This window comes from Nomascus leucogenys, chromosome 9 (assembly GCF_006542625.1).
Source record: "Nomascus leucogenys isolate Asia chromosome 9, Asia_NLE_v1, whole genome shotgun sequence".
NCBI classification, from domain to species: domain Eukaryota; kingdom Metazoa; phylum Chordata; class Mammalia; order Primates; family Hylobatidae; genus Nomascus; species Nomascus leucogenys.
In genome coordinates, this window is record NC_044389.1 from 45,103,253 (window position 1) to 45,119,744 (window position 16,492).

Sequence of the window (16,492 nt, forward strand, 5' to 3'; positions counted from 1 at the left end):
TTAAGAGAAATGCTTATATTTTAAAATACAAGGGACAGAACATTAAATTGATTATATGACGTGGAATATTATTTGAATCTTTTCTTTCCCCGTTGGATAACTCATATTCTTACAAGGCTAGGCGATGGAAACAGATCTATCATAGAAGCTGGTCCTGGGGATGAGTCATCGTGGGGTAGCTTCCTCACAATGGTGCCTGAGGAGTGTGCTGAGGTTGAGAAGGGTTCTTAATCAGTACCCCTGAGAGCTCTCTCACAGATGAGTAAAACCATGGGGTAGACTTCCAAGGATTTGCATCAGTGGGTCGAGAGGATCATTAGAAAAACATTTATTACTGTGTTTGTGGAATCATAATTTTTTTCCCTAAGCTGTCCTGGTCTGGTGAAGTAGAGATGTGGAGATAGTACAGTGTACTTTCTAATAAAATCTCCCCTATAGATATTTAAAACTAATTTTAATATTAATTAATATTAATACTAATTATAATTCAGAAGGAAATTTGAGTTTTTTGTTTAAGTCATTATAAATGAATAAGAAAAATGTACAGTGAGCCGAGATTGCACCACTGCACTCCAGCCTGGGCGACAGAGCGAGACTCCGTCTCAAAAAAAAAAAAAAGAAATGACATGGAGGCTCTTTTGTTAAAGCAAGTGATCCTTTTAAAGTTTATTTTTTATGAAGAGCTAGATTTCTAGATACACAACTTTTAAAAATGGAGGCTTATCTGTTTAAATAAAGAAAGCAATTTGAAAAACAGTACTGGTCTAAGAACACAGTCAAATCAATAATTTTACATTTTCAGGATTTAGATATAATAAAAACCTTTTAAACACTACTACAATAACCAAACTACCTAAGTTATCTAACTCAATTTCTTTCCAGACTATTTCTTTGTTCAACACAAAACAATAGCACCCAACATTAACACTATATAAGAAGCAAATTCAAATCGTGTTGATATTGCCTGTAAATTATGCTCAATAATTTTTTACTTAGCTTTATCCTGGAAATTAATGATGGTATAAGAGGGGTAAGATTCTTAGAATAGTTATTTTAAAAACAGTGTTGAAAAGGAAATATCAGTTACTGGGACACGACTGACAATTCATACTTAATAATGGTGTGGCAATTCTTCACAGTGAAATGGGTATGAGCCTCAGCAGCCCTGTGTGCTGTTACCTGCAAACACAGAATGTGCTTCAGTTTCTAGGCTGTTTTTATATTCAAGGTTTTCACACTCATCTCTCAAAACTTGTTTTAGATGTTGCATCCTTTATTTGATTTGATAGACTAACAGATGCTTTATGCCTCATGCTTCCTCACCCTCCTTGTTAAGTGTATACTGCTGTTTCTTCTTTCTTTGTATCAAGTGTAATATTAAAACATTTCTCTATGTGGAAAACTAATTCATAAGCCTCCTCTGGTAAGAAATGTTTGGACTATTATTTTTTTTTTGCTGTTTTGCATATGACCTGTTTTCTGAGCAATATGCCTCTATTTTTCTTAAATCTACCATACACATGTTCTCAGAATGGAAAAAATAATTTTCAGAATTTGAAAGTAGAGCCTCGCTGACACATCATTGGCCAGTTACCAACAGGCGTCTTTATGAGTGACAGCAGTGCTGAGTACACACACACTGGAGCTGGTTCTTTCCTTCTGGTAGGAAAGGAAGACAATCCATATGTCCTGGGGATTCTACATAGATAAAAACTGGTTGTAATTAACTTCTCTTGCTATTTCTATAACTTCCTTATGAAGAATTTCCATAGCAAATCAATTAATGTGTTAGAATCAGTTGCCCAAGTTACTAAAGTGGATGAAATGGTGATGTGGTAGTATTGTAGAAAAATGTTAAACTTTGAAGTGAGGGTGCCTGATCCTGGTCGCATCCATGTTACTTAAGGAGTAGTGACCTTAGGCAGTCTCAGGCTTTCTCGAAGCCTCTATATCCTTGTCTTTAACTGAAAATTATACTCGAGCTAGCCACATTAGGTGACAGGGCTGCCCAAGACAAAAAATGTGAGAAGAAATAAAAAAGTACCCTTGTTTTCCTTTGGATTATCCTTCATATCTGATCACTACGTGAATATAGTAATAGACAAATAAAACATAGGATAAACTGCACTCTTGCCTTATTTATATTTAGGTAGAAAAATAATTTGGATCATTAAGTCAAAACATGTAAAAGAAAAACCCAGAAGGAAGCTAACAATTTAAAAACAAGTGTTACAACCAATTGAAGATAATGGAGCTATAGGATCAAGTCTATTTAGTGTTCTGGTTCTTAATCTGTTTCCCAGCATTGACTTCCTTTAAAATAACTGAAAACTAATAAGGCGTAAAACATCATTTTCACCGTATTTGTCTGATTTTCCGGTTATTTTTAATGTCCTATGTGTTGATTTCCATCTCTCATATTCTTTATGGTTCTGGCAATGGTGAAGAATTTAAGTGCTTGTGATTAGAAAAGGTGATATTAGATAAAAAGGGTGATAGACCTGCTGTGCTTGGTCCCCTCAGAACCCTCCCCATTGTTTTTTTGTAGAGAAAAAGGGAAAAACATGTTTTGCCCATACTGATCAGTTTTATGTTGCAGCAGTGCCTAGAAGGGGGCCTGCTCATCATTATATAATCCAGGCAAAACAGCAACATGATGCTGGTAGCAAAGCAGGAGATCCAGCTTGGAACCTAGAACATTCTGTTTAGACAGTGTGGTTCCCACATCTGCTTTTGCAGCTACCCAGGGAGTTATGCTGGTGCTTTGGCTGGCATGACTGTGGGTGTCAGAGGCTTAGAAAGCCCTCACTCAGGACTTCCCAGCCTGGTAGACTGTACCTAGGAGAAGCCAGAAACCATTTCCCATCACCTGAGTATCCTTTCCTTAAGCAACTTGGAGAAAATTCCAGAAGTAGCATTAACTGAAAAACTCTAGCTAGATGTGCTCCTATAGCTTTTGCTGAAACCTATATCCTTTGAACCTCTTTCCAATGAATTATAATTTGTATAAGATTTTATGTTGTGATACTTACTTTTACCAATTCACAACCCCAATGCTACTAATTCTGAGGACATTCCTGGTACACCCAGGGAAGTACTTCATCAGATAGATCACCAAAAATAAAAATTTGCATAACAGATTTTATTGTAATGTAATGATAAATTTTACTGAAATGCTGTGGCCTGACTCTCCTACCTTCTCTCCCCAGGTCTCAACCTCTGTTTTACGTCAACAGAAAATTTTTTGAAAAGATCTGCTTCGTGTTATCAGAAAAAAAAGTACCTATTTTTCTAAACCTACTTAAAATAGGTATATTCTGGCTATTAGGGCAATGGTTCTATAGAATAATATGTGTATTAGTATGTTCTCACACTGCTAATAAAGATATACCAGAGACTGGGTAATTTATAAAGAAAAAGACATGTAACGGACTCACAGTTCTACATGGCTGCAGAGGCCTCACAAGCATGGCAGAAAGCAAAGGCGGAGCAAAGGTATGTCTTACATGGCAGCAAGCAAGAAAACATATTTAGGGGACCTGCCCTTTTTGAAGCCATCAGATCTCATGAGATTTATTCACTATCATGAGAACATCGTGGGAAAAACCCACCCCCATGATTCAATTACCTCCCCACGGGGTCCCTCCCATGACACATGGAGATTGTGGGAGTTACAATTCAAGATGAGATTTGCATGGGATCATAGCCAAACCATATCAATATGGCTCTCAATTTTATCTCAGTCAGCAAAAAATGAGGATATATGCCATTGGTAAAGAACAATATTCACACATTTCTGATAAGTCAGAACTCATGTTTAAAAGTAGACTAACAGATCAGCTCAGGACAAAAATTGGGAACTATCTTTTGGAAATGGTAATGAATAGGAAACTTGAAAACTGAAATTGTGCAAGGTTTCATAATAATGCTGACAAGTAAGAATTCACTTATATGTTCAACAATGTTGAGAAAGTATACAATTTTCAAGAAGTGCAAAGAGTTCATTGTTTAGAATATTGGAAATGAAATATGCAACATGAATTCAGAAATAGAGTTGAGAAAGAGTGGGCAGAATGAGAAACAGCGGTATTAGGTTTTCAAGATGGTATCAAAGTGTGAAAATAAAATGTACATATGTGTGGTGTTTATATCTACCATCTCTATCTATCTATCTATCTATGTATCTATCTATCTATCTAATCTATCATCTATCTAAGCTATCTACCTATAATCTCCCAAAATATGATGCTTCAATTTTGGTTACAGTTTCTTTTGAAAACAGTAAGCTAAATCAAAATAGTGTTAGTGAAAAAACTTGACAGTTTTTATAATCGAGAAGGCTAAGGAAAGAAGACTTTTCAGAAGTACTGTTGAGAATATAAAGTACTGAACTAGTCATTACCCTTTGTTAAAAAGATAAAATAGTTATTTGAAAACCACATATGTACCAGTTACCAGAAAGACACCATGAATAAAGAGCATCAGACTTGTGAATTTAGAGTCCCTATTATTCTGGCACATACTCTGTCTTGTCATAATAAAATTGAATTTGTGGTTATTTTGTTTGCTAAAAAAAAGCTTACTTGTGATAGTCTACCCTATTAACCTATGTTTTGTTTTAAATTTTCTATCAATTTGTTTTCTTTTTCTACATAGGTGCTTTTTAAAACAAGTTTTCAATGGAAAATTACATTTATTTACTACATTTTAATAGAAAACTTTATTAAAAACATTTGTAATAGGAAATAAATTTACTTACCTAATTTGCTATGTACACACCAGTACTATGCTAATTAACCCAGTATATGTTCCTTATTTAAATTTAGTCTGTAATTTCACCGCCTGTTAGTCAAAAAGCCTTAAGATTTTGTATTCTGTTTATAAACCAGTAATAAAAATTATTTGTAACTCTAACAAATTCTTTTCTGACAAAAGCATGAAGCTTTTTTCTTCTACGAAGCAGTTAAAAAACAAAGTTAGTGTTTGGGATCAGAAATATAAGAGCTATATAGCAAAAGAGACACTGAAAGAGTGAAGATGGGAATAAACAATAAGAAAGAAATGGATTAGGTTAAGATTTAATCATCCATTTGAAATGTGGATAAAAGGTGAGGGGGCAAAAAGACTGAAAAAGAAGACATCCAGTCTGGCTCATTTCTTCATTCCTACATCAGATTTCAAGGAAGCTTGAGTCTCTTTTCCAAGATGACTATTTCATACCTTAAATTCTCTTCCCGCATACCACCAATGTAGTGCATAAATTGCCTTATACTAATGCAAATCATTAGACAAGCATATCGTTGTCTTCCCACAACAAACCTACATAATCACTTTAATAACTTGTGTCTACTTCTTTGTTTTCCTTCCTTCTGTTGCAACTGACAAATTGAATCTTGTTTAATGAAAGTCCAGTTCTTGTACAAGTGTTTTGGAATCTCTTCCTTGCGAACTTTTAAAGGAACTTTTTTTTAAATTATTATGTTTTACTATACTTTAAGTTCTAGGGTACATGTGCACAACGTGCAGGTTTGTTACATAAGTATACATGTGCCATGTTGGTGTGCTGCACCCATTAACTCGTCATTTACATTAGGTATATCTCCTAATGCTGTCCCTCCTGCCTCCCACGACCCCACAACAGGCCCTGGTGTGTGATGTTCCCCCACCGTGTCCAAGTGTTCTCATTGTTCAGTTCCCACCTATGAGTGAGAACATGCGGTGTTTGGTTTTCCGTCCTTGCGATAGTTTGCTGAGAATGATGGTTTCCAGCTTCATCCATGTCCCTACAAAGGACATGAACTCATCCTTTTTATGGCTGCATAGTATTCCATGGTGTATATATGCCACATTTTCTTAATCCAGTCTATCATTGGTGGACATTTGGGTTGGGAACATTGTTATTTATTCAGTTAAAATAAATTTACTGAGCACTTATTCTCTGCTATATACCATGCTAGGTATTGGAACTACGTTGACAACTACAGAGAGGTATAATCTTTCTATTCATAGAGCTTCCAGTATGTTGGGAGACTTATACATTAATCAAATAATCATACAAATAAACAGAAACTTATAAGTGATTTAAAAGCTATAAAATATTAATTCAGTGAGAGCTAATCAAGGAAATCAGAAAAGAAGTTCTGAGAAAGTAACATTTGAGCTAAGATATGAAAGATCTGTACATATAAATTGGACCAAAAGGGACAAATTTCCAGAAAAGAAAATAAAATGGAAAAAGTATTCTAAGGTCCTGAAAATGGCCAATGTTACCAGAAAATAAGGGGGAAAGTAGAATAAATTAGGCTGGGAAGTGGGAAGAGGTCAGAGGTTGCAGAACATTGTGGGACATATTTAGAAAAGTTGTTTATATCCTAAGGTTAGTGAGAAGTTACTTGGAGGGTTTTATACAAGGAGGTGGCAGCATCAGGTGCACCAGCAATGCAACACCATATTCCAGGAGAACAAAATGATAAGTAGATATGGATAGAGTACTCAAAATAGCTTTTGCAGTATTCCAGACAAGAAATTGTTATAGTTTGAACCAAGTTTGATGGAAATATTAAGAATTTGTTTCTTTTATCTCATTTCAGTGCATAAACAGTTCTAATTGAACCCCACATACCACCTCCATTTATTTGTTGCCTGTTCATAGCCAAACTCTTCCAATGAATTAATTACATACGCAGTAACCACATTCTCACCTCTTATCACATATGAAAAATGCAGAATTTTGCATTTACCACTGAAACAGATCTGGCTAAAGTCCCTAGATACCTCCATACTGCAAAATCTGTTAAATTATTTTGTCATCTTATTTCATATCTAAAATGCATTTGACTAAGTATTCATTCAATAAATGCATTTTTCATACATCAATACATATTGAGATTTTACTGTGTGAAATTTATAATATATTTTGCTAGGTATACAAGAAAGATATGAGTCTAGTGGTTGAAACAAACAGTAATGAAAGAATTGTACAAATAAATGTAAATTTTCAACTAAGATTAAATTTATAAAAGTTACTAGAAACTCATTCAGGCAGCGTCAACATGTTATTCCTTGACTATCATTACATCATATTCTCCTACATATCTGTATGTTAGATGATGCATAGAGATTAGACATAGATAGATAGATAATAGATAGATAGATGATAGATAGATTAGATAGATAGATAGATAGATAGGCAGATGGATAGAAATATTTAAAAGACTACCACAAAAAGGGAATCCATTTACAATGAGTAAAACTAAAATACTAACATAGTTGAGCTAGACAGTCTCTGAGACATATGCATATACAGAGAGACTATCTATCTATCTACCTATCTATCTATCTGTGTCTATCTATCCTCTTATTTACCTATGGTTCAAAATTACAAAGTGCTCCAAGGCAAGGCAGGGTGGGGAGTAAGTAATAGAGACATTGAGCATACCCTTCTCTTGAAAGAAAAGAAAGTAGGTGACAGAGTTAAATATTTTTTAAAGAACAGAGGAAGTCTGATACACTATAGATAAAATTGCAGGAAAGAAAAAAATTGGAGATGCAAGAAAAAAAGCTTATTACTAGCAGAATAAAAGCATAAGAGATGTGAGAGGCTACTAGTAAGAGTAGAGGTGAATTGATGGATAATTTTAGAAATAAAAACATTTCATATTCTGCAGTAAGGAGAAAGACATCAAAAAAGCTAGATTTTTCTGTTATAGCTATAGTGACATGGTATGAGTATTAATATAAATAATACATTAAGCAAATGTGTACTGTTTTAAACTGGGCAAATCCCAAAACATATAACAACCAGATATTAATATATTAGCTTGTTCAAAAGATGAAGCTAGTCTGTAAAAACATCTCATATTGAATTTATCTGGAATGTTGTTGTGAGTAGCTGAACTCAAATTATTCCACCCAAAACTCATCTACCCCCATTTAAACACAGATCATGCAGATATTGATTCATTTATAAAGTACTTTTCTCATTAATGATTGAGTATCTCAGATTTCATTACAAATTTTATGATTTTAAAAAATATGTTGATTGATTGTTTAACTAGGTAACATTAAATTCTGTTTCTATATCCTTTCTTTTTGTTTTATATGCACCTGTGTTCATATGTACACACACACACATGCACACACACACACACATCAAGCCATTTCCTAATTTCTAAGATTAAATTTTTAGTCTGTTTATTTTCTCCTTTATCTTTTAATGTAGAAACTATTTAAATCTATGTGTTTATGTCTAGATACAGCTTTTGTTAAAATGATTTTTGTTAAAATTATTTTTAAAATTATTTAAAATTTATTTAACAAATAAATTTGTTAAAATTATTTTTATATGTGATAAAATTTCTCTTTAAAATATTGCCTGTCTATATAATTTTACTTTTTCTATGAAAAAAGTGGTGGCTTGGTGGAGCTTTTCTTTTCACTCCAGAAACTTGGGAGACCTATTTATGTGTTTTGTTTCATATATAAGTGAATAAATATGCTCATCAGATGTACTCTACCGGAGACAGATGGTAACCTCTTATTAAGGTTATATTCCTTCATGTGATTTTTAAACATATATATTTATGCATATCTTCTTTTTTTGGTATTTTTTGGTTCATATAGTTTTACACTCACTTCCGTCATATATGGATTCATGACTATTATATCATCTTTATATATCCTTACTGTAAAGATATCTCTTATACCAGTACAATGCATTTGAATTTTGTTTTTCAACCCGATTTGTTAATGTGTACCTTTTAATTCAATGTTACACACAGTTCTGTTGGACTGCACATTTTTATTATTACTTTGTTTATTATATATTTTGTTATATATTTTATTGGATTGTTTTGCTCCATGCTTATTTATCTCTCATTTATCTTTTGAATCATTTTTAATTTTTTTCCTATTGAGTGTTAAATTCCATTGGTATAAAACTATTTGACCTATTAAAAACATAGGAAATCTAGATATTTTAAAACTAACTAAGTTAAGGGGAAAAAGATCACTGCGTATTTCCTCATTACATAAAAATGATTTTAATTAAGGTGTTAATTTTTGCTACACTTTTGCTCAACTACAGCAAATCTGTGATTAGTATTTTCGGAAGGGTACACATAAAGATTTCTTCTTTCTTTTTCTTTTACTTTTGCTTTCTTTTTTTTTCCTTTTACAGACAAGGTTTTGCTCTGTCACCCAAGCATGAGTGTAATTGTGCAATCAGGTCTTACTGCAGCCTTGACTTCCCTGGCTTAGGTGATCCTCCCTCCTGACCCTCCTGAGTAGCTGGGACTACAGGTATGCATCACCATGCCCAGCTAAATTTTTGTTTTTGTAGAGACAGTGCTTCACTGTGTTGCCCAGGCTGGTCTCAAGTTCCTGGGCTCAAGCAATCCACCCACCTCAGCCTCCCAAAGTGCTAGGATTACAGGGGTGAGCTACTGCACCAGGCCGAGGATATCTTTCTCTTAGTTTCACTAATGATTACCAATTTAGCTGAGGTAAAACCTAATTTCTTACATTTTCTATTAAATATTATACATGTTATATTAAATATTATACAAAGACAAGTAAGTTTTTTCTTTTTTTTTTAGCTGTTGAGTCTGACTTGGTGGGGTAGTTATATAATTGGTTCTGGTTTCTTCCTTAGGAAGATCTATTAATTCCATATGCTATTATATGTCTTAATCTTTCTCGTCGCTGTCTTTATCACTTTTATTCTTGTATATCTAAGAAACTTTTTTAGCTTTGTCTGCTAAGCAATAATTTGATTTCCTTCAATACCAACCATACTATTTTAATGTCTTTAATGTATTAATTCAGTTATTGAACTTTGTATTTCCTTAAAGCATTTTCTTTTTTTTTATTGTTAGGCATTTTCTTATTTCTATAAGATTGTATCACATCTATATTATATATTTTATTTGTATATATTCCATATATTCCATATATTACTATGGCCCCTATCTATTATGTGCCTATTACTTTATTTTCTACTTCTGCACAGGCCATGTCTTACTGAATTTTACTTAGAACAACAAGTAATGATTTATTCCTCTAGTAAACAATTTTTAGAGACAAATGTTTTAAGTTTTTTTTGAAAATGCTTGATTTCTTTGATGTTATAAAATCCTTTTTCCTATTGTCTCTAGATTCTCCTTCATTTTCTTTTTTCTTATTCTTGAGCAAGGAGAAATCTATTCAGACTTAGTCTTTCATCTCTGACAATGCATGTGGTACACAGTATTGCCTAATATTTGAGGAGTAGGAGAGCAGGTTTTACCTCTCAGCTATGGCCCTTGAAGAGCTCACTTTGTTTCCTGCAGGTATTCACATAATGAAGCTCTGCTGGTCTGACAAGGGAAACTCTCAGCCCCAGCAATCAAATTATCTAAATACACCACATAATCAGATGTTGCTTTTTTTTTTTTTTTAGATGAATTCTTGCTCTGTTGCCCAGGCTGGATTGCAATGGTACAATCTTGGCTCACCTCTGCCTCCTGGGTCCAAGCGATTCTTGTGCCTCAGCCTCCCAAGTAGCTGGGATTACAGAGGCTGGCAACTGCACCTGGCTAATTTTTGTATTTTTAGTAGAGACAGGGTTTCACCGTGTTGGCCAGGCTGGTCTTGAACTCCTAACCTCAAATGATCTGCCTGCCTCGGTCTTTCAAAGTGCTGGGATTACAGGCCCGAGCCACCGTGTCTGGCCACAGATGTGGTTTTCTTTGACCAGGTACAACACCTAAAATGCTGATAGAGATCTCCCCCCATCTCTGTCTCATCCCGCCTTTCCCCAGCTGCCTAGTACAATGAATTTCCTAAGATGACTATAAGTCTCAAAATGGAATTGTTATCCTTATCCCACTATCTGCAAGTAGATATAAAAAGAAAGTAATGGAGGAATAAAGTTGGAGAGCACTAAGGGCAGATGGAATTACTCAGTTAAAGTCTTTCTCTATTTTTTAAATTCCAATTCTGTCGAAAGTTTTATTTTTGTACTTTTTTTTTTTACTTTTTTGGTAGGAATCTGAGTATTCATAAATATTTCATATTACATGAGGTAATATAAAGGAACATATAAAATCAGATGCACAGGATTTAGAGATCTTCCCTAGTATCAACCTCTACTAATACTTTCAAGAATACAAGTACTCACGAGGTACAGGCAAAGCAGCAAGAGTTCTGGGACTTTCATGACAGCTATTTAGGTCCTTTCTTCTAGCACCAAGCATGCAATGGCTCAGGTTAACAGATGAAGTTTCGAAAAAACGTGTTTTGTCATCTCATTTATAGAAGAAAACATTTGGGCTGTGAAACATCTCCATTTTATACACAAATTATGGCATGCCTTATGTGGCATTTCCAGAGTTACGCTCCATTAATCCACAGTGTATTAATCTGTTCTCACATTGCTATAAAGAACTGCCTGAGACTGGGTAATTTATAAAGAAAAGAGGTTTAATTGACTCACAGCTCTGCATGGCTGGAGAGGCCTCAGGAAACTTACACTCACGGTGGATGGGGAAGCAGGTATGTCTTACATGGCAGTAGGCTAGAGAGCGTGAGAAGGAAGCAAAGGTGGAAGAGCCCCTCATAAAACCATCAGATCTCATGAGAACTCACTCATTATCACGAGAACAGCATGGAGAAAACCACCCCCATGTTCCAGTTATCTCCCTCCCTCGACATGTGGGATTACAATTCTAGGTGAGATTTGGGTAGGGACACAGAGCCAAACCATATCACACAGATTCCAGGCATGTTTACTCTAAGCAATTTCCAGGCATGTTTACTCTAAGCAATTCTAGATAACTAGGCATATACTTTTAAAAGCATTCCATAAATTAATGACACACCTCTTAGCAAAAACTATTTGGTTTGTTTGCCAGATCTGTCATTAGCTTGTTAATAAGAAGATCACATCTAGTCACTTGTCTTCTCCAAACCTCTCGCCCAGAAGTGTCCTGCTTCTCTCCATCCCCACTTGCCAAAGTGAGCGAATGGATCACAGATCTACCTGTTGTCTTCTCATTCACTTCCATGTTATAAGACAGGGGTTTCCAACCCCTGGGCAAGGACCAGTAATGGTCTGTGGTCCATTAGGAACTGAGCCACATAGCGGGAGGTAAGCAGTTAGCAGGAGAGCATTACCACCTAAGCGCCACCTTCTGTCACTCGTGTCAGATCAGTGGCAGCATTAGATTCTCATAGGAGCACAAACCTTATTGCGAACTGCGCATGTCAGGGATCTAGGCTGTCTGTTCCTTATGAGAATCTAATCCCTGATAATCTGAGGTGAAACAATTTCATCCTGAAACCATCTCCCTCCACCCCCACCCTCCCATCCTGGAAAAAATTGTCTTCACAAACCTGGTCCCTGGTGCCAAAAAGGTTGGGGACCACTGTTACAGGGATATTTGTGGATAGGACAATTTTCTCATGTATTACTGATAGAATGACTTTTTAGAAATCATATTTCTGACTAGTCTATGTACTTGCTTGTTTACCCATCATCTAAATAGTAAAATCAGAACTCCAGGGTATAACCCCATGGCTGTCTACAATCTGTCTCTAAGTATTTCCACTTGATTTTCCTCTCTTTTCCTGACACCCAATAGGTTTTTACTTGATACTGGTTAACTTGTGTGTGTTTGCTTATCTAGAGCAAGGCAAGAACTATATTCACATTTAGAAACCAGAAGAAATAAAACTATGCCCTAAAGAGTTACAAAGATACATCCTCAATAAGCCTGAAATATTATCAAATTTACCTTGTTATTAACTAGAAGAAAAGTGAATTAAGCTGATCACTTTAATTGAAAATGAAACCACACAGAGCCTTCCCCGCCCGCCCGCGCCCCGACCAGCCCGGCCTCGGGCAGCCACTCACCGGTGTCCCCCGTCCGCGTCCTTCCACCCCGGGTCCCGGCCATGGCGCTGAGTGAACCCATCCTGCCGTCCTTCTCCACTTTCGCCAGCCCGTGCCGCGAGCGCGGCCTGCAGGAGCGCTGGCCGCGCGCCGAGCCCGAGACCAGCGGCACCGACGACGACCTAAACAGCGTGCTGGACTTCATCCTGTCCATGGGGCTGGACGGGCTGGGCGCCGAGGCCGCCCCGGAGCCGCTGCCGCCGCCCCCGCCGCCTGCGTTCTATTACCCCGAACCCGGCGCGCCCCCGCCCTACAGCGCCCCCGCGGGTGGCCTGGTGTCTGAGCTGCTGCGACCCGAGCTGGACGCGCCGCCGGGGCCCGCACTGCACGGCCGCTTTCTGCTGGCGCCGCCCGGCCGCCTGGTCAAGGCCGAGCCCCCCCGAAGCGGACGGCGGCGGCGGCTACGGCTGCGCCCCCGGGCTGACCTGTGGACCGCGCGGCCTCAAGCGCGAGGGCGCCCCGGGCCCGGTGGCTTCGTGCATGCGAGGTCCCGGGGGCCGCCCCCCGCCGCCGCCCGACACCCCGCCTCTCAGCCCCGACGGCCCCGCGCGCCTGCCCGCGCCCGGCCCGCGCACCTCCTTCCCGCCGCCTTTCGGTGGCCCTGGCTTCGGCGCACCCGGGCCTGGGCTGCATTACGCGCCGCCTGCGCCCCCAGCCTTCGGTCTCTTCGACGACGCGGCAGCCGCCGCGGCAGCCCTGGGCCTGGCGCCCCCCGCCGCCCGCGATCTCCTCACGCCGCCTGCCTCCCCGCTGGAGCTGCTGGAGGCCAAGCCAAAGCGCGGCCGCCGCTCCTGGCCGCGCAAACGCACCGCCACTCACACCTGCAGCTACGCGGGCTGCGGCAAGACCTACACCAAGAGTTCGCATCTGAAGGCGCATCTGCGCACGCACACAGGTGAGAAGCCCTACCACTGCAACTGGGACGGCTGTGGCTGGAAGTTTGCGCGCTCAGACGAGCTCACGCGCCACTACCGCAAGCACACGGGCCACCGGCCATTCCAGTGCCATCTGTGCGATCGTGCCTTCTCGCGCTCCGACCACCTGGCGCTGCACATGAAACGGCACATGTAGCCGGGACACCCCCGCCCATCTGCGCGCGGCTGTGGCGGGTCCCACGCGCCGGGCGCGGCCCCCTCCCAGACTGTGACTGGTATTTATTGGACCCAGAACCGGCCGGCACGCTGGCTACAGGGTCTCCCGATGACGACGACCCCCCACCCCCCCCGTCTGTGACTGAAGGCCCGGTGGGAAAAGACCACGATCCTCCTTGACGAGTTTTGTTTTTCAAAATGGTGCAATAATTTAAGTGGCATCTTCTCTCCCACCGGGTCTACACTAGAGGATCGAGGCTTGTGACGCCTTGTGAGAAATAAGGGCCTTAATTTGTACTGTCTGCAGCATTTTTTATAATATTGTATATAGTGACTGTGACAAATATTGTATTACTGTACATAGACAGGTGGGCATTTTTGGGCTACCTGGTTCGTTTTTATAAGATTTTGCTGGGTCGGTTTTTTTTTAATTAAAAAGTTTTGCATCTTTAAAAAAAAAAAAAAAAAAGAAAAGAAAATGAAACCACACCAAACCTAATTATACTACAGCACAACGCAGACCCTCCATATAATGAAAACATTCGCCCTACTGTTGCAAGCCTTGTAAACACTGCTGGTAGTCTGGTCATGCCTCATTTCCCTCAGACTCTTTCCAAATACAGCCACATTTATTGATGCAAACAGTGAGGTCAAGTAATGAATTTTCAAGGTCATTTTGCCAATAGGAAGAAACAGTTCCTTTTGACTCCTCCTGGATGCCTCTGCATAATGGGTTGCTTCTGCTGGATTCATTAATTTTCTTATCATGCTGTAAACCAATTAGGTCTTCTGCCTACCTTCATTATAACCTGCGTTTATATATATAATCCATATTGGATGCTCAAAACACTCCAATAACTTCGGCTAACTAATCCATGAAATAACTTTTTGAAGAAAATACAGAAATTCACATCAACCTTCCTATCATTTTCAAAGATGCAGAGTTGTGGCTAAATTTGTTTCTGGTATGTAAAATGAACCCAGGACCCATGTTGCTGATGGAGCGTTTGCTACTTTTCTATGTAGATCTAAAATTTTTTATAAACATCTACAAAATATTTTCCTTTGGGCTGTTTTACTTAAGGGGAACTATAAGAATATATATATATATATATACACACACACACATATATACACACACATATATATGTGTATATATATACACACATATATGTATATATACATATATATATGTATATATAGTCTCACTCTATCACCCAGGCTGGAGTGCAGTAACGTTATCTCAGCTCACTGCAAACTCTGCCTTCCAGGTTCAAGTGATTCTAGTAGGTCAGCCTTCTGAGGAGCTAAGTAGCTGGGACTACAGGCATGCACCACAATGCTTGTCTGTTTTTTTAATTATTATTTTTTGTATTTTTATTAGAGACAGACTTTCGCCATGTTGGCCAGACTGGTCTCGAACTCCTGCCCTCAAGCCATCCACCCATCCCGGCCTCCCAAAGTGCTGGGATTGCAAGCCTGAGCCACTGCACCTGGCCAGAAGAAAGAATTTTTTAAGCATGACAACACTGTGCATACATGTGTAAGCTCATCAGAACAACAGCACTGGGAAGAAAAATGTTGCCTTTTGATATACAATCTTTCCAGGTGAGTTATTCCCAGACACATCTTTTTAGCAGACACTCTTTGCCTCTTACTAGACTTATTTCATTCTTCCTTCCCTATTGCTTTCTATTCTTCCTCCTGTCTAGTTATTTATAAATCAGATTCCTACAACAAAGTAAAACTATAATGTAAGATAGATTGAGATCATTTTTGTAGAAGTTAAATAGCCAGACATTCTGTATTATATAACAAGATGGACCTTTATAAGAAAAACAATTAGAAAATTTAAATTGTTGTTCGAAGCAGCAAAAATCTAGAGTACCTGATCTTTAGCATATCCATCTTTTCAGAGATGAGTGTGTAAAGCTTATTTTACTTAGGAAACTCTATTGTTGTCTTGCAAAGCTCTGGACCCATACCAACATCCATGCTGCAATTGCTATTGCATCTTTGCCTTCAATGAAATATCAAGGTGTGAACATTTTGAGTCTACTATGGTAACGTAACATCTAAGAGATTTTCCTAGAGGACTTGTTATTCGTACAAAATAAATATGACTAGGTTATATGATTTTAGGGCTGCAAGAATGTAAACTGTCTCTCATCTCTCTTGCCCTACTTCCATCCCTAGTTCTCTCCAGCCAATTCCTTAATATTTACCCAAAGGAAAATAAATCATTATGTAAAACAATACCTGCACTCGAATGTTTATCACAGCACTATTCACAGTGGCGCATGATATGAAATCAACCTAATTGTCCATCAATGGAGGATTGGATAAAGAAAATGTAGTATAATATACAATGGAATACTATTTGGCTATAAAAAGGATAAAATCATGTCATTTGCAGCAAGATGGATGGAACTGGAGGCTATTGTCTTAAGTGAAATAACTCATTTTGATT

The 16,492-nt window shown here is 38.2% G+C and overlaps 1 pseudogene across 1 annotated transcript; it reads left to right on the forward strand.

The window, feature by feature from the left end:
• The first annotated feature begins 12,914 nt into the window (after positions 1–12,914).
• On the forward strand, positions 12,915–14,049 carry LOC100596657 (annotated as a pseudogene). Its single transcript, XR_004031633.1, has one exon. The product of XR_004031633.1 is annotated as a Krueppel-like factor 2 pseudogene (transcript).
• Positions 14,050–16,492: the final 2,443 nt, after the last annotated feature.